The sequence below is a fragment of the Macrosteles quadrilineatus genome, unplaced genomic scaffold (genome assembly GCF_028750875.1).
Source record: "Macrosteles quadrilineatus isolate MER2022 unplaced genomic scaffold, UCM_ALF_1.0 Scaffold_1__1_contigs__length_201487025, whole genome shotgun sequence".
In the NCBI taxonomy this organism is placed as follows: domain Eukaryota; kingdom Metazoa; phylum Arthropoda; class Insecta; order Hemiptera; family Cicadellidae; genus Macrosteles; species Macrosteles quadrilineatus.
In genome coordinates this window covers 4,474,814-4,498,407 of record NW_026542594.1, presented here as the reverse complement: position 1 = coordinate 4,498,407, position 23,594 = coordinate 4,474,814, and the positions used below count along the sequence as shown (strand labels likewise).

The window sequence follows — 23,594 nt, the reverse complement described above, 5'->3', positions numbered from 1 at the left end:
GTCAAGGTTTCATAAATACTCCAAACATAAATTAGGATAAACAGATTTTATATCTGTTTACAGCTACGGTAATTGTAATTGATGGTCTTACATAAAAGTATTTACTATTTGAAGTATTTTGTTATATTAACAAATTCCATGGCAAAGACCTGTTCAACACTACCGTAAGCAGCATAGCCGGACTTCTGTTAATTATGTATAGGAAATAGTTAACTAATTTAATTAGATGACTCAATATTATTTAAATTGGTGTATTTTATTAGTATAATTTCACCTGTATACCTTAAAACATAATTATATTTTAAATTACTTCATTTTCACTGCTAGTGTAACTTCTAACTAAATATGTGACTACATTTGCAATCAATGCGAAAAAAGCGGATAGTGCTTTAATTACACAATTAATCATAGTATAGCCACTTAAATGCTGTATTCTGCATATTTAATTTTAAATTCTCTAAATTATTTAACAAACACACTGTGACGACACGTTCACCTCATTAATTAACCAAATTTATCGATTAATTGGTGGCAGTAAATATATACCACTTAAATACAATAAAGACTTATACCATTGGGAATATAGTTCAGCAACGATGCAGAAGGGACGATTAATAAGTAGACAGAATACCAAACACCGCACCGCGTATAACAGCAGTACAAATAGCAGCATTTGGTGCTTGGGAACAAATAATTAATTACTAATAATGGCAAACAAGGATTCATTGTATTTCGACAGCACTATCTATAGTAATTAGAAATTAGCGGGAGCTACTATTTGTTCATAGTCGGTTAGTTTTGTGTACAGTCGGTGTGTATTTAATGTGCTCGCTCTGGCGGCTAGATTAATAGTGGCTCTGTCCTCTCATTTGACTATTTTATGACCCCGCACTATTTCATGACTATTGTACTTGTACACGCGTTTATGCATTGGAGAGAGTGCATTTGTTATGACAAGTGCCAAAAAATTCCTTTTCAATTTCGACGGCAGGACTACAATGGAATAGTTTTTCTCGCCCTTTGTCACTCGCTTTGTTTGGACTGCATGACACTATTACTATTTACTATTTACCCGTAACAATTGCCTATTTCGTTAGTTTTCACATCGGCCTCGCTTTCAAATCAACGAGTACAACTTTCTATTATTTCGTAGTTAAATACAATGGGTTATTGCATATTAGCAAATAGAGATTTTAATTTTGAATGCATTCATTTACTTGTTGGACATTTGTAATATGGCGGGGGGGAACTTTAAATAAAACTACGAGACCGTCCAAAAATCCAAATAGTTTTTTGTTAGAGTTGTCACTTTATTTAACTAACAGGATAACAACAGGTTAACTTCCGTGTCCTTGCGACTTGACTTCGCAGAATTGCCAGGAAGTTTTGATGAGGAATAGTGATTACCAAATTACCGAACGTAGGTCATTTAAAATTTCATAATTAAAAATAATACGAATATCTAAAGAATATTTGAAGAAGTGCAGAGGACGCTCGCAGTGTACGGTGGAGCGGCGTATGTTGGGTTAGGTCAGTTGACTATAATTGACGATACTTGACAGACACCAAGACGCCAGAGAAGGCATGATAATCCAATACTCTAAATGTGAGTACGATTGGAATGTTGGAATCTTTTTAATTTCCATAAAATATTGTCACTGGAGATACCTCATGTTGTTAATTGCGTTATCTTTTTCATCACTTGTTTTAGAAAATCTAATCATTAGATGTCTAACTACGACTACATGCCAAATTTATTTTAATATATAACCATAATACGTCACTAAAACTAAACTTAAAACGCGCAAAACAGAATCGAATAGAGAAAGTAAAACGCCGAGATCGTGATGAATTAATGCAAACTAACGGGCGAGTGGCATGTTTTATTGAATACTACGGACCGAGCAGAAGAAACCTCGGTTGCCAGTTTTTGTCACAAATGCAACATATCATCTAGCGACTCTCGTGCAAACGTGTTCCTCCTAGTTGAGGGAAAGTGGGATTCCACAGTGGATGTGTACAGAGACTGGCCAAGTGGGTCGCACACTATACACACTATATACTATACACTATACACACTATATACTATACACTATACACACTATATACTATACACTATACACACTATACACTATACACTACACATTACAGTGTAGCTGTAAATAAACAAACAGACAGGGTTTCTACGGCAACTCAAAGTGGTTCCCGCGCTTACATCCAAAAAGTACATGCTATAAAAAAATACAAGAGAATGTACACTAATCAGTGCACAGTATACACTAAACATATTAGGCTAAACACGTAAATCAAATGAATAGAGTAGTATGTATACAAACCAGCATCTAGCACGGGTTCTGCAAGAAGGTATTTAAGATTGTCACATTTTAAACCATTTTCACAAAATAAATATTGTACACTATAAAATACACTAAACGATATATATAAGCAACATAGTTGAATAATGAAGTATGTTTACAATCAATCACATGAAGGAGAGTTTAAGTGAGGCATTTAGAATGGCCAATTAGGTTAAACATATACACCCTACATGCTTATACACGCTTTACACTGTATATACTACATCATAAAGTGTACAATAGCATAATAGTTAATACAACAATCAGCTATTTAACACAAGTAGCTCTATACATCATTCAGTGTCACGTGTATATCTTGTCAATATATATATACCTACAGTACAGTATATAAATTAGTGGGCATCAATTGATTAGTAGTTGCAATGATTGTGATTACAATGATTGATAGTCCTGTGATCAAATAGTTCAATTTATACACAATAGTTAGAATTGCATTCTAACAATGTAGACTGATGTTTAAAAAATATTATGGTCAAAGATTAAAGTAGCAATACTGCATTTTTAGAGATACATTTGAGTATGGTCCCATATGTTGCAGCATTGAATGGGCGTTTTTCGTGATCTTGTCTGTGACTGTTAGATCAGCTGGTTTGATGTTGCATTGTTGACATTTTTACAGCCCATAAGCCAAGGTAGAGCTGTTTATCATGAGTATATAGAGTAGTATCAGCCAGGATAGAGGCAACAGTCAGTTGTTGTTGTTGACATTAAGCATCGGTTTCTTGGCATTGTAGTCTAGCCACCGTCTGGTTGGCGGCTGTTCACGTTGTCTATGTTTATTTCTTTAACTTTATTGATTTCTTGATTGAAAGTTACACGTTGTTAACGTGAGGTCATTTAAATGACTTTTTCACGCTAAATATGCATGCTAAAAAGCTTTATTTTAAAATGTATTTATAATATGAGAAGCAAGTCTAAAGGTGGGCTTGGTTAATCATTTCTAAAAAAAGATGAATGCCTTGAGCTATTGTGAGCTATGTAAACGCTATTGTGTATCCGATATGTATTTAGGTAGTACCTATTAGATAACAAAACGGTTTGATCACTTCGTTATATAACATTAAAAAGACACAAACTTGCATACATACTTTTTCCCTAAAATATTCTATAAACGTGCTTCAAAACGGTTACAGCATAGTTCATTTGAATTATCTTCTCTTTCTGTCGTGTTTGTAATCAGCTGAATCATAGTTTACTAGCAGTGAAAGTGTTACTACAGTTGCAGTTATACCGATGATGACTGATGATTGACATGATGACGTCATCAGCGACGCTCCTCGTTATCACAGCTGATATCACAGCCAAGGTCACGGTGACGTCATGTCGCCGCCACGACCTTCACTGCTGGATCAGGCTTAATTATCACAATTATCGTCCGACGTCCGACATTACCAATCTTGTTTCTCTATTGCACCAATCGTACCACACCTTCATGTAGTAAAGTGAAAGTCTTATTTACAAATGGTGCGATCCATCGTTCATCTACAATTGGGAATGTGTAAACATCAGTTCACACAAACTGTTCTCGATCAGGAAGTAAATATTAATGAAATCACGATTCGCAAAGACCTTACTACCGCGTTAAAATTGTCTCAGCCAAATATCTAATCATTATATACATACAATATCTCTATTGAAATATTTTATCGTGAGGTCACATAAAATCGACATTTTATGTGATTTTATGTAAGTATTTTTTTGCTTACATACAAAATTGTTTAACACCAATCACAAGGATGTCAAAACTCTAAAGTAATGAATTCGTGTACACCATCTTCAAGCTTTAACTATTTATCTTGGGCAGTAAACTGAAATGCTGAGTAACAAATCTGTTCCAAACGTCTTTTCTTTACCTTTGCTACAGTTTCTTTCCTGTATATTGTAAACATTTACTTCACACGACGTAGTTATAGTGACGTGACCACACTCCTGGGGTTGCCAGTATAGAGGTAGGTCTATGTCAGTCAGTTGTGTCTAGACGGCGTATGCACCGGTCAAATGCCGCTATTTCGGCCCGCGGCTATATATAGCGAGGACAGTGGTGGAGTGGTCGTCTCGCGATTGCCACAATTGCCGCAATGTCGTCTGATCAGCTGGATGTCATTTCCTGACAGTTTTATTGACAGATAGTTTGTGTCTTGCGATGTTCCGGGAAGTGCAGTGCGCTGAAAGCCTCGCTACATCACCCGATGTAAGTGGGTCACACACTGTCCACTGTCCTAAGCCGACTTCGTTAGGCTATATGCACAGTTGCAATTTGTCATTAATATTTTATTTAGTCATGCATTCAGTCAACTGACTTGAATAGGAAGTAACCAATTATTTAACCATTTCCTCGCAAAAATGCATAGGTAGACTAACGCTGCAGGTAAAAAACCCATCTTTCATGGTAAAGAAACTCACTGATGTACACAGTATGCTGACAGTTTTTGACTTGAATGTTTTTAGTTACTAAACTGTAATCTGATGTACTGTCAAATATTTATTAGATGTATCATTAATTAATTTATTTATTGGGCTTTTGGGAACATTTTTACTTTCAGTTCTTCCGGTCATATATTTCAGGTACATGTTTACAATTATGTAAACTAAGGGATAGACTATTTTTCTCCTCCATAGTTGCAAATGCCACAACGCGTCTGGTTCATTGACCTGACGATATGTTGAAGAACGCATAAATTATATGCGTGCAAGGATTTAATAAACATTCGGTATGATAAATATTACTGCGCATGACACGATAACTGTATAAGTAAAATGAAAATTACACCTCGAAATAATTATTAATTATACCCAATATTTTAATGCAAATAAATACATTTTAATGTGAACGAAAAATAAACAAATAAAATAACGAAATTTTTTTTTTACTATGAAGACGAATTTGACTATATATGCTTTTACAAAATATGAAAGTTTCAATTTTCATCATGCATTTTATAAATTTAACAAATTATCTTCGACAGACATGTTTCCACCAAAGGTACCAAATACTCAAAAATGTATTACATAGCTTTGTGGTACATAACCAAACAATTTTTTTAAGACATCTAGTTTAGCCTATAAATCTACCTTACTGAAAAAGGTTTTAACGGAGAAATATTTGATCATTATTATAGCTTAGACAATACTAGAAAGTCTTGCTTAATCGACGGTATGAAACACGTTATATCTAGCATAAATAATAGTACGAAGTTGTTGTTTTATATATTACATTTTGAAAACTTATCAGTATCACAGAGAGATATGTACATTGATACATATATACATACATATACCTATATTACTTCCTTATTACCATATATAAAAACATTATACATCAACCTGGATACAATAAAACCAAAAATATATTCATACAATCAAAGATATACATACAACCATTGACTATATAAACACTAATGTTTCTATATACTGTAGTGTTTTATTTGCAATGATACAAATCATTACTTGTAGTTAAATTACGTATTGGGTGTACTGTACTCATAATTATTAAACTATTTATCGTGTAAATCTTATAATCTGTTTAAAACTAGCTTACAAAAATATTATTTGTTGTAAAAATACTTTTAATGTTGATCAATAGTATTGCAGTGTTATATGTATAACAGTAAAATTATACATAACATTTATATCACAACTTTCTGATAATAAACTTATAACTATACAAAACCTTAACCAACTTACTGTTTAGACAAAATACTTTGAGCGTTACCTCAAACTATATTTGAATAACATCCGTGTTAAAATTATAAGAAAAAAATTTTCATCAGTGTACTTAACTGACAAAAGTTTATCATTTACATTACTAACATCATTAGGAACACAAAACTAATAACCTTTGTTACATTGCTACAAATCTAACTTTTAAATGCCCACTTGCATTTAAAAAATTATTTTCGATCAGCACAACATAATATAGGTACAGACATAGATTAGAGGAGGTAAATATACTCAAAGTATTGGTGAAGTACTGTAAATTATAATATACCTTTTTTTGATTTTTTTGTGTTGGAGATATTTTTCAACCCGAAAATATAAACCCAAACTAAAGTTTTGCTAATTTCTAAACAGCTTACTGAATTCTTATTACATATTATAAGAAGAAAACTTCGTGTCTGTTTATGAAGACACATAAAGTACTTATGTAACTAGAAACATATTAAACTCACCGCCATATCACAAACTGTATCTGACGTAACACAAATATATAACTATGTATAGCTTCAACAGTATTGGCAAGTAGAATAATTGTAGAAAGCGGCAATAGCAAGCAATGAACTGTAGGTTGACAAATACGCTGTTCAAATAATATCGATAAAATTTTAATTTAGTGTTTGCTCATCGGTTATGCAAATTATTTAGAGCAGTCCCAATATTGGCGCTAGATAAGATAACGAATAGTAAGTGCCGTATATCAAACCAGCCTGCACAAGGTTCTTCCCCATTCGAATTTCAAAATGAATTATTTCGGCACTCAATGAGATTGACATTTATTCGTATGAGACAATATTTTTGAAAATGTAACGCCTTAATGTACGTTGCATCGAGGGCAGAAAATTATGTTGTGCAGACTACAGATCGTATTTCCGCCAGCTTGCAAAACATTTGCACTTTAGTTTAGGTGCGAACGCTAGTTTTTGCCAGACACTAAAATGAACTCATAATTATTAAATAAAACAATTGAGAAAATTATCTCCTGAAAAATGATTTATCTTACTAACAGTCACCGATATAAACGTGATGTCACAATATTTTGAATTGTTTGAATTATATTGCTAAGGACGGCTTACAGTGAGGGTCTTTATCAAATTAACAGATGACCCCCAGTATATCAAGTAGAGATTTTCAGTAACCGTTCATCAAATACTACTTCGTCCAACAGAAAACGTTCCGAAAAATAGTGATCTTTTTGTGATTAAATTTTAAAAGTTCGTCTTGTGGCCAAGCAAACACTTCTACAGTGAAGATGTACCACACAGTATCCTGTATATACATATAAATTGATTGGTATTCAAAGGACGATGGAAGAAGGGAAAAGCTATTACCATTCCATGAGACACGGGCTGGCATGGTGTTAGCTATTCCATGGACATGGGCTGGCATGGTGTTAGCTATCCACATATAAATCCCAAAGTACCCATGAACATTTTGATAAAACTACAAGTCACACCCTAATAAACCATATACTGTACTTAAAATGTTCGTCATGACAAGAAACCTTTCGCAAAACCATCCATTATTTCAGAAATTGTCCTTTAAGGTCGTAATTCCTTTCTAAAGGGAGTTTTCTTTATACATAATGTTAAAAATACTCCATCTGTACTTATATGTTTGTTATTCTTTCAATGTATTACCATTGACAATTGGATGTTGTATTTGATAGTCGAAGGTATTACCTTATTACAATCAGGTGTGATTATTTTGTTTGTATTACTGTATTCTGTTTTGTTTATTTCAGCTTAACTTGAGATGTTCCAAAATTATTCTCATTGTTTACTTTTGAATTTGTATATAAGTTGTTTATAAACCATGTGTTATGTATCCAAACGCCTAGGCCTACTATTAGCTAAATTAATACCTCTAAATTATCACATGACCTAACACCTCTAAAATTTCTATTGACTTACGCCGTTTTGAACTTTAACCTAGATTATCATTTTACTAAATTCAAAATTTGAACTTTCATCTTTTCAAAAGTATATACCTAATTGAACTGTAACTTGTGATGAACATTAGGCTAATGCCTATCCAAAATCACATAAGCCTACTTTGAGCCGGCACGGTACTCCTAGAACCCTGAGATAAGAGTTTCATCTAAATTTATAACCATATTTGTACAATTTGATAAATAAAAGGTTTATATGTGTTCATTATTGTAAACCCTGGACATTTATTTATTTACCAACACACATAGACTAATAAAGAACTTTACATAATGTATTACCATTGACAATTGGATGTTGTATTGATAGTCGAAGGTATTACCTTATTACAATCAGGTGTGATTATTTTGTTTGTATTACTGTATTCCGTTTTGTTTATTTCAGCTTAACTTAACCAATCAATAGTTTTATTAATACTAATGAAGTCAAACGGGGAGAAGCCCGTGGGTAACAGCTAGTTATTAGTCATTAAAAAGGGTGCAGTTATTGAATTTTAGAAAACAATCGTATAATCTAACTATACTTTAGATTGAATTTTGACACGTTTTAACTTTAAATCATAATTTTTTGGTGAATCTATAACTTGAGCATAAACATGGAGTACTGTAGGTCGCTTACCTAATGTCAAATAGTTTATAATGACATACTGTACAGTAGACACCCTCTTATCCGGATTTTTAACCGGACATTGGTTTAACCGGACTACACTCCAGCAGAATTTTATTTATATAGATAAAACCTTTTAATTTTCCACAACGCGGCTTTATTATACGATTCTATCATTTTCCCCAATCACAATAGCGTCAAACAGGGCCATAACAAATGTGAACCTAATCTTGCTGGAACATCACAGTGTTACAAGATTCACACGGTAAATGTAGGGTCGATCGACGATTGGTATACCTGTTTCCGGTACAGTCGCGGAGGCGGAAGTGGCTGGTTTGACGGCCGACAGCGAGTTGGGGCGGGATTTATTTAATAGGGTCGGTTATATGGTTCGTACAGTGACCATTGTTCTAATCAATAGGGGGGGTCTGGTATTCTGTAAGATCTGCGTACACCCTTTATAGCTCATTGCTAGATGTAGCTCTATTTTTTTAGAACAGTTTTAGTGCGTCTTAAAAAAATATTTTATTTAATTAATTCAATAATTCAATTCGTTGGAACAGATTAAGTAGTAAAAGGTAAATATTGCCTCTACAAACTAAATCATGCCCTTTTTTACGTGTCAACATTCGACGAAGAAGGTTTTATTCCCCAAAAAATGCTAAAATAACTGCAAAGAAGGTACATTTAAAAAAATAAGCGTTAATTGATCTGTTGAGCTTCTTCGCCAGTGGAATTTTGTAGCTTCGTAGGTAGAGAGAGAGAGAGAGAGAGAGAGGGGCATTATAGTCTATCTCATATCAACTGCAACCATTGTGATATCTTTATTTTACAGTAAATCATCATTGTAAAGCAGTTGATTACAGTATAAACATACGGCCAGTGAGTGTAGGGGTCGCTCGAGATACACTGGACCGTGTCCTGAGGATTGTGACTTCACTCGCAACGCTAGACGATAATTGGAATCCGCGTAGCAAAAGCTTTAAAATCCATTTTCAACAAGGCTTAGTTGGTCATATGATAGAATGTTGTTTGGGAGTGTTTCTAGCAGTCACTTTTTTACGTCAGGAAATTCCAGAATATTTTTTCCTGAGAAGAACTCAACTGCATACAGTAAAACCAACCCAATACGGTCACAGAAACTAATGTGTAATCAATAAAATGTTGGTAAACATATCGCATAAACACATTTTAAATTTTAAAAAACCGCAGATAAAGGGCAGTTTTTTCTACACAAATTTCATCTGTAAAAGTTTATTTATTACAATCGCCATGTCATTTTCATTTGTACAAGCCTCGCACGCTTTGATCGGTGATATTCATAGTTCTCTGCTCTCGCCAACTGCCTAAAATGACTAGCAGTGCCGGCGGCTGAACCATGTAGCCTAGCGAGCACAGTAATGTAGACCTGGGCAATGCCGAGTCAAAGAGGGTTGTTGTTGTAATGCAGTTGGCTACATGTAAAAAAAGGGGCATGTTCATTTGGCGTATATAAAGGGAATTGTAAAAAATAATTAGAGCTTAAAAAGTTTTGGGGTTAATATCCTATCCTATATGAAAACCAATAGTCGGGGGTCAAACTGTATTCCGTGGGATTTTTTGTGAAGCAAATGTGTGACTATGTGGAATCTCTTTATTATATGTCACATAATGGTGTAGTACCGGGTGTTTACCCTCAAATTGCGGGGTTTGGTTTTTATGACGTCGTAAATCCAAGATGGCCGCCATGTGTGACATCTATTCACTAAATTAATAATAACTCTTTTCAAAGTAAAATAATCGAATTTTAATTTACACCATTGAATTCAGCTCAAAAAATCAAACAATTTGGTGTTTTGAATCATTGCTCTATGACCATTGGTTACCGAGATATTGAAGGCGGAAAACACAGAACATTGTCGCCATGTTATCCTTATGGGGAAAAAATAAAATTGTATATCTAGCTTATTACTCAGCATATCTTAATAATAATTGGTATGTGGCTTCATTTAGTAGAGATCTACTTGATTATGGCATAAAATCCCCCATTTTTACATTTCCGTGGCAGCAAACCTGCATACTAACTTCCAATGTTATTCTTATGGACAATTTTTTGCATGCTTGTTCATGAACATACTTTGAGAAATGATGATGTGTGGCTCCATTTTAATTATTTATTGAAGCATTTGTAATTCGTTGAGTTACAGGTCTGCTGCTACGGGTAGGTCTGCTATAAACAAATTATAGGTATTAGAAAATAAAATAAATTAGTCTATAGTTGTGAGGCATATAAAATTTTGTAGGATTTTAAATTAAGCAATTGTATGATTGTTGGCGATTGATAGGTAATGACATGTAGAACCGTGTACTACCGAGTATTTTGTCTGAAAGTGTGGCCAAGCTGGTGTTTTCGGTCGCCATCTTGGATTCGCCATATTGGATGTTAATAACTTTTTTATACAATGCTAGTGTTTTGACACATCATTATGAACTAAATTTTCACGCTGATTTCAATGCTGAAATATGTTTTTAAATATATTTTTTCGTTTGGAAGATATATTCAAATAAAAACTTTCCCCATACATTTCTTACGGACGTTTCGTACTTTGAACATTTTAAAGATTATTTTTCTTATATCTCCAGTTCCTATTAACGCTTGCAGTTCGTTCTAGTCTTAAGATATTCAGTGATGTATGAGCTTTCATTTGAGCTATTGATCTTTAAATTCGGTTGAGTTAGAGCGTTAGAGTCGAGCTACGAACCCTAACACAATATTAAATTTAACTTATTACAAATCTGTTTATTTTTTATTTATTTATTTATTTGTTAACGGTTGCACCATTTTTACATGAATAATACAATAATCTTACATACGGAAGAAGCAGAAAAAATCACAGGCCAGTACAAAAGTAGTGAAAAAAAACTGGAAAACAAGACTTCAATACAAGACATAAAAAGATAAATAACAACTATAAATAACAAACTATAAATAACAAACTATGAATAACAAACTATAAGTAACAACTATAAATAACAAACTATAAATAACAAACTATGAATAACAAACTATAAGTAACAACTATAAATAACAAACTATCTGAACAAGTTGACAAAACGAGATATTCGAAAAACAAAACCAGTATAGGAACAATAACAATGATGCCAGTAGCCGAGTGAAACTTCAGTAAAGAGGCAGAACATACTTCATCAAAAACAGATAAAACTTGCAGAAAAATAACAATATGATAACTCTGTACAAGAGCAACATATAACAATGCAATAACAACAGGATAGACTATATTAACAAAAATAAATAACAATGCAATAAATAGAAAGTTTGGAAATATGCAAAGATTGATGCAGGAGTTCAGAAAAAAAAGAAAAAAAGTTCTGTTGTTATTAAAAGATGTATATCTCGGGTTATTAGTACGTCACTAAGTTCTTCCTGGTCTCAAATTACTTGGTTAATGTTTGATTTAACATTTTATTAATCACTAAATGAAATCTGACTAAGTTATTTTAAAATGAGTCATGAACCATCATTTAACATTAAATTATTTTTATGTCCAAAACTTTCTTTGGTTAAAGACATACAGGGCTAGTCATCAGTGTTACAATTTTTAGACGTGGAACCTTTTAGTCTTATATGCCTCATCACACATAATTTACTTTGTACTTACACCAAACAAATGTTGTAACCCTGATGACCAGCCCTGTATGTCTTTAATTGCTTTAACCAAAGAAAATTTTTTAAATAAAAATAATTATTAATGTTAAATAAAGGCCCATGAGTCATTTTCAATTAGTCAGATTTCATTTAGTGATTAATAACATTTTAAACCAGACATTTACTCAGTAATTTAAGACTAGAATGAACCTTTTGTCGTATTAACAAACCGAGATATAACTCTTTTCATAAAACTGATTTGGAAAAAGTTAAATTTAATATTGTGTTGTGGTTCATAGCTCAACTCTAACTCGTCCGATTTTAATGATCGATAGCTTAAATAAAAGCCCTTACATCACTGAATACTTTAAGACTATAACGAATTGCAAGCGATAATAAGAACTCGATATATGAGAAAAATAATCAAAGTACAAAACGTCCGTAAAAGATGTATGGGGGGGGAGTTTTCATTTCAATATATTTACAAACGGTTTTCGGAATTGAAATTAGCGTAAACATCTATAGTTTATAATGCTAAGTCACAACACCCGCATTACATTTAAAAAATTATATTAATGTCCAATATGGTAGATCCAAGACGGCGGGCCAAAAACACCAGCTTGGCCACACTTTCAGACAAAACACCCGGTAGTACACGATTCTATATGTCACTACCTATCTATCACCACCAATCATAGTTTTTATTTGAATATATCTTCCAAACGAAAAAATATATTTAAAAACATATTTCAGCATTGAAATCAGCGTGAAAATTTAGTTCATAATGATGTGTCACAACACTAGCATTGTATAAAAAAGTTATTAACATCCAATATGGCGAATCCAAGATGGCGACCGAAAACACCAGCTTGGCCACACTTTCAGACAAAATACTCGGTAGTACACGGTTCTACATGTCATTACCTATCAATCGCCAACAATCATACAATTGCTTAATTCAAAATCCTACAAAATTACATATGCCTCACAACTATAGTCTAATTTATTTTATTTTCTAATACCTATAATTTGTTTATAGCAGACCTACCCGTAGCAGCAGACCTGTATACTCAACGAATTACAAATGCTTCAATAAATAATTAAAATGGAGCCACACATCATCATTTCTCAAAGTATGTTCATGAACAACCATGCAAAAAATTGTCCATAAGAATAACATTGGAAGTTAGTATGCAGGTTTGCTGCCACGGAAATGTAAAAATGGGGGATTTTATGCCATAATCAAGTAGATCTCTACTAAATGAAGCCACATACCAATTATTATTAAGATATGCTGAGTAATAAGCTAGATATACAATTTTATTTTTTCCCCATAAGGATAACATGGCGACAATGTTCTGTGTTTTCCGCCTTCAATATCTCGGTAACCAATGGTCATAGAGCAATGATTCAAAACACCAAATTGTTTGATTTTTTAAGCTGAATTCAATGGTGTAAATTAAAATTCGATTATTTTACTCTAAAAAGAGTTATTATTAATTTAGTGAATAGATGTCACACATGGCGGCCATCTTGGATTTACGACGTCATAAAAACCAAACCCCGCAATTTGAGGGTAAACACCCGGTACTACACCATTATGTGACATATAATAAAGAGATTCCACATAGTCACACATTTGCTTCACAAAAAATCCCACGGATGCTGGATATGTGCAGTTTGCTCCTGGACTACAATGCCTTTCATTGATTCTTTTTATAATTATCCTATAATTATATAATTATCTTATAATTATCCGAGTTGTGGGTTGATGTTATTTTAAAAAAATATTGTAAATGTATCCCTTATAGTCTTGAAAGGTTTAAACATGTTTTGGGGTAATGAAATCTAATCACCTTTCTCAGTTGAGACGAAAGATATTCAGGGCAAGAACCAGCTGTTGTCGGAAATCACATCGAGTTTTATATTATTCAGAACATAAAAATAAAATCCAAACAATCAGAACAAACTACTTTAACATTGCCATTGCAAAATGAAAACCAACAATTAATTAACAACACATCCCATACATCAATGCCCGGCCCGGCATGGATGCTGAGAACATCACGCTGTGGGTTTTCACGAGTGATTTTCCAGCCACGGTCGGTTCGTCAACAACTCTTATGTTCTTGGTACTCTACATCCAGGATATGCATTTTTTATACTAATCGTGGTGAAAAATGTCCCCAGTATTTCTGTAAATGACAACCTCTTTCTGAATAATGTTTAAGTCTGTGAAAAATATCCATCTAAATCGTTATTGTAAAATCCGAAAGAGATAACCAACTGTATCGAGTAAAGCTAAGAAACAAACCAATTTTGCCTTACAAAGTTAACAGCACAAGTTAAAAAATACTGTGCATTTTGTTGCGTAGATAACATCACAAATAACAACGTCTAAATAATATTGGCCAACGTGTTTTCATATCGACATCGGACAAGGATTTTGAAGTCGTTCCAGATGATATCGTAGTCAATTAATTCACAGTCTTTGTTTCACATAGCGACATATCACTTTATTTACTGCACGCAATAGCACCAAAAACTCAATATTGTATGTACATAAATAGCAACATAAATATAGATCATATTATCAAATGAAACCCCGCAACCCAAGTCAACATGTTCTAAACGCCAGTTTGAAACTTGTCATCATGCACTTATCAACTCTTCACTTAATTTATTGAATAAACCGGCGAAAACGTCACTGATATGAAATAATAAAGTAGTCGGTTTGGTCACACGCTATGTTGTTAATAGTAATGAATTGCATCAACATCGTCCTGCCGGCCCGCCCTATAGCACGGCATGGGGTAGCAGACGGCTGTCACCGAATGTGGTTTGATAATATGGTTGATTAACTAATATGGAAAATACCCCGCCGCAGCAAACCTGCCGACTATACGAATTTCTATTTGTCTGAATTGATTTTCAATTAAATCTATTTAAACAACATTAGGTTTAACTAGTAACTAGGTTTGCTGCTACAAGGAAACTAATAAAGTGTTTTTTTTTTTTTTTTAGTAAAATATTAATAGGTTAGTGTAAAAAATTAATAATGCCAAGTTGATCAAAATATATTTATAAACAAGCAAACTACAACATTTTACAATATTCTCCATAAGAATAACATGGGAATTTTAATTTGTAAATTTGTTTGAATTTCCTCCGTTACCAAGAACCAGCTCTTTAAAAAGGTCTAGAGAGATTGAGAAATTTTATGTTTTGAGCCCCATACAATTTTTACCAATTTTTGCCCCATAAAACCGCCCATAAACCCTCCTTCCCATGGTCCGATCATAGTGGTTCGTGAACTCATTCATAGTTATCCCGCCTTACACCTTCAAGCCAAATTTAATCAAAATCAGATAAAAATTGCTCAAGTTATCGCGTTCACGGATGTATATATATACATATATATAAATACGAAAAAATAATGCATATATATATATACACACTATATAAGAAATTGAGTGTTTTTGGCCTCTAGGGACATCAAAATAATAAAATATCGGTCGCGGGCCTAGGTCTCACCGTGCCCGTTCCAGCTACTTCCCCTATAGGGATATTCTCTAAAAGATACAAGTTTGTAATAATAATGTGTTGAAAAAAAAAAAACTGCTCGGTCAAACTATACCGTTACAATTTACAAATTCTCCTTCCACAAGGGGAAAATAAATGTTCACCATTACAATCTACTCAAATACTTCATAGTCATTTTTATAGTAAACTTTTTTCATTTTAAAACAAAAGTCTAAATGGTATTTATGGATGACATATAACAGTGTTACAAAACCTCTTCCGTATTTGGTCAAACTGATTTCTAGAACTGTAGTACTATGTCGATACTATGTCTCCTAAATAAACTCTTGTTTATTATTAATTTAAACTCCATGAGTGTTTTTCACAGTCCGAGGGATCATCTAGATAGGCATCCGTGGTAATACCCGTGTCTAGGCAATGCATTTAAGAATATCTCTAGCTACTAGTTGTAAATAATGGAGCGTGACGAGTGCATTTCTAGACTAATTACGCACTTAATAGAGTTGAGATACACTTAGGACTAGCTATTAATTTTATTGGGGATTCCTATAGCATTTTAAATAAATTAATAACCATGTTTAACTAATAGGAAGTATGAGCTAGTCGAAACCCTCCTTAAAGGTTGAAGTCTGCATTTATGGTAATTAGAACAGCTATCGAAATTATATCATCGATATTAATTGAAGTTGAGGTGACCATATTCTTACACATCTCGTTCCATTATGAAGGTATAATATGTGTACACAAAATATTTACGGAAACTTAAAAAGTACCGAATCTTTATGCAAAGCGAAGATTTCACCGTATTTTAGTACAGTTCTTATTAAATATGGACCAACATTATAATATAATTGATAAGCACATTCCTTTTACTGCTAAAACAAATGTTCTGGGTGGTCTTTTCTTCTTACAAACATATTTATACTGTTAACCATCTAAAGGATGGTAATCTAGCAACTTAATTGTTTGTGTTGTTTGTGATCTTTGCTCCCATATAAATACAGTAAGGTAAACATTTTCTGTATACATTTGGCAACAAAAACACACTCTTGAAACTTAAAAGAAAATATGGTTTATTATTTTTGAAAGTTATCAATATAAATTAATGTCATAATCTAAAGGTATATCATAAATCTTGCCATTTTCCTTCGCATAATGTCATCATTTTTTAATGGAAGTTTCTTGTTCACCAAGTTATGTTTGAAAGTACCACTACTAAGCACCTTGTCTAGGCTATGTCTATAGGAGTATCTAGCTATATGGAGTACAGTACTCAGTACTAGTATAGTGATCACGCCATCCTGCCAGTTAAGCACAACGAGTGCAGTTTCTAGACTAATTAAGGACTAATAATTGAGTTTTGTTACTCATATGGACTAGTTATTAATTGTAGTGGGGCCAGTGAAGCCTGTACACTGTACTGTATAGCCTACAGTACTGCTGTACTATTTCGCCTATGAGGCCTCATTACAGTAGGCCTATGAGGGTTGGCTACACTACGTTGTCTTGGTATTCTTTTTACTTTCTAATGTCATAACGGAGCTGCAATTGATCTTACGGTCGCTGATAGTTTGGTTAAAAGTATCACATTGATGACAGTTATATTTGTACTCTGTGAGTTTATAAATTCTACCAAATGCAAACTATTTAAGACTCGCTGATCAACAACTCTTCTGCTTAAAGGTTGGTACAATCAGGAACAGTAAATTGTAAAACTGTAGAATATAAGTACAGTATTTTCTAATTGGGAATTCAAACCCAGATTGGCGCCATGTGTAGGCGTCGTAGATCAAGGCAAAGACAAAATAGACTTATCTTCGAAATTGTAATATCTAACACAGATACATCAATAGCTACACTTCAAAATATAGGCCTATAAGCAGCATTATTCGTAGCTTAATTCAATACTACTCTCTAGGTAATTCTTCATGATTACACCTCGAAATTGCAACACTATAACATTTGCTGAATTGGGCCAATGTGGTTCACAGTAGTCAATTGATGTTTCGTGATTATTTGATTTTGGTTAAAACTGTTGAGCAGTAAAGCCGACCTAATGTGCAAATACAACCATTTAAAGCTAAAACAGCAGACAGTTTGATTTTAAATTAGCCTATCATGTTCAAGTTCTGATTTTATCATTAATTGTTTAGGTTTTAACCAATAATTTACCACATCGATTAACATGTAGTTATATGCGTACGAGTCTTCAATATAGTGTTTTACATAAATGTTACATTATTCTTTTTATTAAGGAAAAATACAATTGCATCCGTATATTATGTTATGCCAATCTGATATGAATAAACATTTCTTCAAAAATTCAAAACAGGGACCAGGGTGTAAATGTCTAACTTGTATGTAGACAGTTCCCATACATTTAAAATGAAAAAGATGATTCATTGTAAATTTATGGGTCAAATAGGTGGATATGATTTATAAACTATTACATTAAATGTCACCATGCATGTTTCGAATTATTGATCCAACCAAAGAGTTTATAGGTTCTCATATTTGAACTATTATTAGATTATGTCGTGGTTGTTCACTATTCAATTTTGCCTATCAATTGTTTATAGTTAAAACGATAATGTTTATAAATTTTTCAATCCTGTTTACTTTAAAATATTGTGATATACTCTCAAAAAACTCGTCCATATTTGGAACCAGCATACTACAGTGCTTAGTGCACTGTACCATTATATAATCCCTATAGTTTTTATTTATTTTATTATTTTTTTTATTTTATCAAAATCACTTAATATTTGTAAGAAATACGCTGTGTACAAATGTAACGCGTATATTGAATAACTTTCAGCAAGCCAGGCATGTTTTAGCCTGATCAAAAATTTACCGAATATTTTTTACAATAAATTTTAAAAAAAACTAACCAATAGGAGTTAATGCAGTCAAAAAAACCCCTGGTAAAGTCTTCATTTACGGTAGTTAGAACACCAATTTTAGTTTAGATTACCGTATTTATACATCTCGTTCCATTATGAAGGTAAAAGATCTGTTCACATAATATTTACGGAAACTTTCAATGCACCGAATCTTCACGCAAAGCGAAGATTTCGCCGTATTTTAGTACAGTACCGGTACTTATTAAATATGGACCAGCATTAAAATATAATTGATGAAAACATTGCTTTTACTGCTAAAAGACATGTTCTGGGTGGACTTTTATTCAAACTGAAATCAATATACTGTATGTTTTAGCGCACAGTGGAGGTGATATTATATTAATCTCAGGTTTTAAACAGTGAAAGAGATAAGATCCACACTACTTTTAGAGTCATTTAGTAATTTATCGTCCCATTTGCTTTCATTGGTATGAACAGGCATTAGTACGGAAGAATAACTCCACCAATAATAACTATAAAAGTTTACACCGTAGAACCAGTACAACTTAACCATAGGTCAAGCAATATTTTACTGATATAGGTGTACCCTACCTACTACTGATGAATTCCTATAATTTTCTAGAACACCCTCTTCTAATTTGGATATGTGCTTTGGTGTTCCGAACAATATTTTTTGTAACAAATAGTAATTCTAACATCTGCTACACAAGTTAAGAATTAATTTTATAGTCTTGTACATTACTAGAATCATTGACTTTATATCTACACTGTGTAGATATAAAGTCAATGCTAGAATGCTACGATGGGTGGTTTTTATGTAATTGTCTTTTAATACATAATAGTGATACACTCGCCGCCAAGTGTTTTGACCAAACAACGCTAAGTTTTGACATTGACAAAATCTATGATAAACATTTATTATAAAACCTTCAGCTTAGAACCTGGTCCTCAAACTAAGCATACAATAATCTGCTATAGCCTAGATACTATTTCAGATTTAGTAATGAAGCCGATAAGCTATTTAACGCTTACATATTTCCTATTAGAATTCATTTCCTACTAGTCGTCGCCCAGAATTAGTCATGTGCGTACGTGAGTTGTGGCCACCGCGACGACAACAACGACCGGTCTTTAAATGTATTAAATGTGTGTTTGTGTATTGTGCAATGACTGTTTTATGTTAATATATTCATGACGAAGCGATAGCGGATACCTGATGATGTCACTGTGCTGACGAAACGCGTCGTAAGAATAACTACGATCATTTGGAACGGAAGAAGGTAACATTATTATTATTTATTATATTTCCTATATTCACATAATCTATCCTCAAGATACATCTATATCCCAGTGTAGTCTTTTAAACTTGTAGCAAGAATAGAAATAGGATAAATCGACGTTTTTAAGTATTTCCAAGTAATAATTTAACTTGTAACTTTATTATTATAAGATGTGTGTGTTAAAATAAGCGAAACTGGTTATGAGTGGTCTTGGGGGAACGGTCATAATGGAGTTAAATTAATTGGGTAATGGCTTAACATAGGTTATTATATGTTTTAGAACTACTCTGGTAGCTGGTGGTTTTCCATTGTCAATTCAACTATATTTATAGTTTATAAATTGCCCTCAAGGCAATTGTAAAAAAATTACAATGCAACGAGCAGCATGCATGATGTTTTCATACAGTTTTAAATTATTAAAAAAAAAAATTACGGCTAAGAATGTACACAATGGTGCCTTATGAAGACTACAATTATTATCGTAAATAGCACAATTGCGTTAGTTTTAGAGTTTGCCTTATGCACAACCCTAATTGGACTGATAATTCGCACAAAAACAGCCAGTTGCAGAGGTCATTTGCAGTTGATTACAGCAGAGAATAACCGGATTTTGGAGGTCAGTCGACTGCATTATCACGGAGTCGATGGAGTTTCTACGGTTTCGGCGGCGATTGCTTGTCCTGCCAATCGCAACTCTAGAGTGGTACATTAATACTGTAGTGTTGATAACGGTGTTGTGATAAACCGTACACCAGAACAACACTCTTTAAAATGACATTGATCGCAAGTGTGTTTATACAATCCAATCACAGTATGCTGCGTTTCTAGCAATACATTTTGTTTTATATAAAAAGAATCAGCGAAGTAACGCTTGAGTCTAAAATATCATCAGATAATGTATGTGTATTATAATATAGAGTACTAATGATAAAAGCCGAAGAAGCTATCAAAATATTGGTATTTACTTTTGGTAGTTTATATTAATATCTGTTGATATTAAAACGGCTTTTAACAGTACACCACCAAGGTTCTGTTATTTAATTGTGTCTAAATTATACCAGCTAAAGAGGGGATGCTAAAATCAAACCTCAATCTATTGTCATTATTTACAGAATATTCCAATTTAAAAACAAATGTTTTTCTATAAATGTACAACGGTATCACATCCATGTATACTTGTATTTTTGGGGCTAGCATGGTAGAGTTTAATTTTAAATTGGTTGAATAGTTTGACTTATTCTTGTAATATATGTACTTAATATACAACATAATTACCTTTGTTCGTATATTCTGTGTGATTCAATAGTAAAATTAATTTTAAAATTATCTACAGTTTTCACTCCCGAAGCCAAAAAAATATTTTCCGGGATTTAAAACGTTATAAAGGTATAATCTACGCCTACATAGTTTAACAACAATAATTAACTACTGTTCAACGTTTTAATACTAATTTTCAATACCCAATTGATTCAAAAATTTGATTTGACTAAGTTTTATAAAAGTACTCATACTGAACTACTATTTGAATTCTGATTTTTATTAATTACAGTAATTACTAACTTAAAATAGTATTAACATATTGTAATAAGAAAATCGTCCGCCGTTTATCCGAATTATTTTTCAGTGGACCAGAATTATTAAAGCAACATACAAAATTAGACGTTTGCGTCATACAGTGCAGTTTTAATGTGCAGTGAAACCTTATATATGGGTCAAAAAGAACTGGGTTAGTCCCCCTAATTCGATTAGTTCAGACCTACATTTCATGACATAATTTCCTAATGTTGTATACAGACAAATATTGCCAAGTGTAATTTAGAATGCGGTGCGCATGAGTCGTAAAGTTTACATCGAGAACCGCGCTGATTTATTTTTCGTCCCAGAGAGAATGCGGAAGTAAAACATCGGCGACGATAGTTATCGAGTATAAAAAATGGCTGACACGAGTGGAAGTATTTATAAACAGCGGGAACCAGGCCAAGGTTGAACTAGACAAAAGTTACGACAGACTTTGCGTAAGCACTGCAACTAGGTTATGTCAAAGAACAATAACAGTAAATAGTTATGACAAAATATATTATATGGAGACTCACTTGTTCTCGGAGGTGTAGAACGGGTCCAAACATCTTCAAAAACTACACACACTTGTCAAAACTGCACTTTTCCAACTCACTAAACATGATGCGGAGACGGAATATTTTTTTAGGTTATAAAATAAAAATATAAAACTTCGGGGGGAGACGCGCGCCGGGTGCGTCCGAAGGGCCGCTCGGGTGAAGACTAACTCGGGAGAGGCTCTTTCAATTCAGTTTGGCCTTGGTATGCACAAAATGTGCAACGTGCACTAGCGAAAAACTGCATTGGCAGCCATGCACCAGACCCTTGCATTGCCCAACTCGGCGATGCACTTCGGTGCAGTTCGGCAGAGTTCGGTAGTTCCCCCTCCAAGCGGTGCCCCCTCCCGCGGCCCCCTACGCGCTCCCCCCCAAGTGCATCCACAGTCTTAAGACGTTCTCAATCGATATTCCCCTAATTTCCTACTTCGCCCGAGTTCGCGATTTCATTAAAATTAGCGCACTCCTGGGTTCCTTCCTGGCAGTCGGAGCAATCAGGCGAGGATTAATATTGCTCCCCCGGGCTCGGCTGACACTACACTATCCTGCATCTGCATCTTTAAACACTACCTATTATATTTAAAGATTATCCTCATGCTAAGTTTGCATTGTTATTGCCATCCTGGGAAATTATACTCAAATAGTATTTATAATATAAAATTTACTGTCTTAAATCTGAGTTTTACATCACTTATGGGAGATTTATACTTGTGGCGATTTCAATTATTTTGAAGTAGGGCAATATATTTCACTAAGACGTCCATGCAATTGGTTAATTTCCATCTTGTCGAAATGCACTCGCGTTTTCCCTGTTATGCTTGATCTTAATGGTTTTCTTTACAGTATTTCTTTAATTCATTCATACTAAAATTTAAGAAATAAACATGGTTGTACAGTAGGCCTACTGTAGTGATTATCAGTATGTACGTATATGTACTACGTACGTGCCTATCCGTTAAATGAGACGACTAAATTTTAGTTTATCTATGCTAACTGCTTTATCATTGGTGCTGTAGCGTTGACTACCAAGTACAATGGACGTGTTGTTATCGGACATCCGAGAGCTGTATTTATGAGAAAGTGATGTGATTCACAACAGTTTTTGGGTGTGTTGAGATGCCGAGGATCTGACGTAGAACTGCAGCACGCTGCCAGTCAACCGACACAGCATCAAGTAAGTAGGCTATAAGGACATAAGCGTTGTCAGTGTATACTTATAATTAAAGTATTGTACTACTTATGTCTGGATTGGTCACTATTCGACAGTTTGTAGGCCAAGCAACATGATCACATATATGTATAATTCTACTTCTCTAACTCTGTGATGTAGAATCTAAACACAGATACAGTATAGCAACCACAAGAGCTTATATATAATATGACCCAAACAATGAATTTTGGCATATCGATTTTCACTAAACAATTTTACACGGAATATGTTACTCACGAGGCAAAATAGCTTTTAGACTATCGCATTTTGCAGTTGAATCAATTTGGCGA

At 33.5% G+C, this 23,594-nt stretch overlaps 1 protein-coding gene across 2 annotated transcripts in view; it reads right to left on the bottom strand.

Annotated features, from left to right (window-relative positions):
* Positions 1-22,351, bottom strand: part of LOC128989613 (mushroom body large-type Kenyon cell-specific protein 1-like) — a 49,062-nt gene extending 26,711 nt beyond the window's left edge. For both annotated transcript variants that reach the window (XM_054411554.1, XM_054411563.1), the window contains exon 1: positions 22,074-22,351. The gene's annotated coding sequence lies outside the window, so the exon portion shown is untranslated. The remainder of the gene's footprint in view (positions 1-22,073) is intronic.
* Between the last annotated feature and the right edge of the window lie 1,243 nt (positions 22,352-23,594).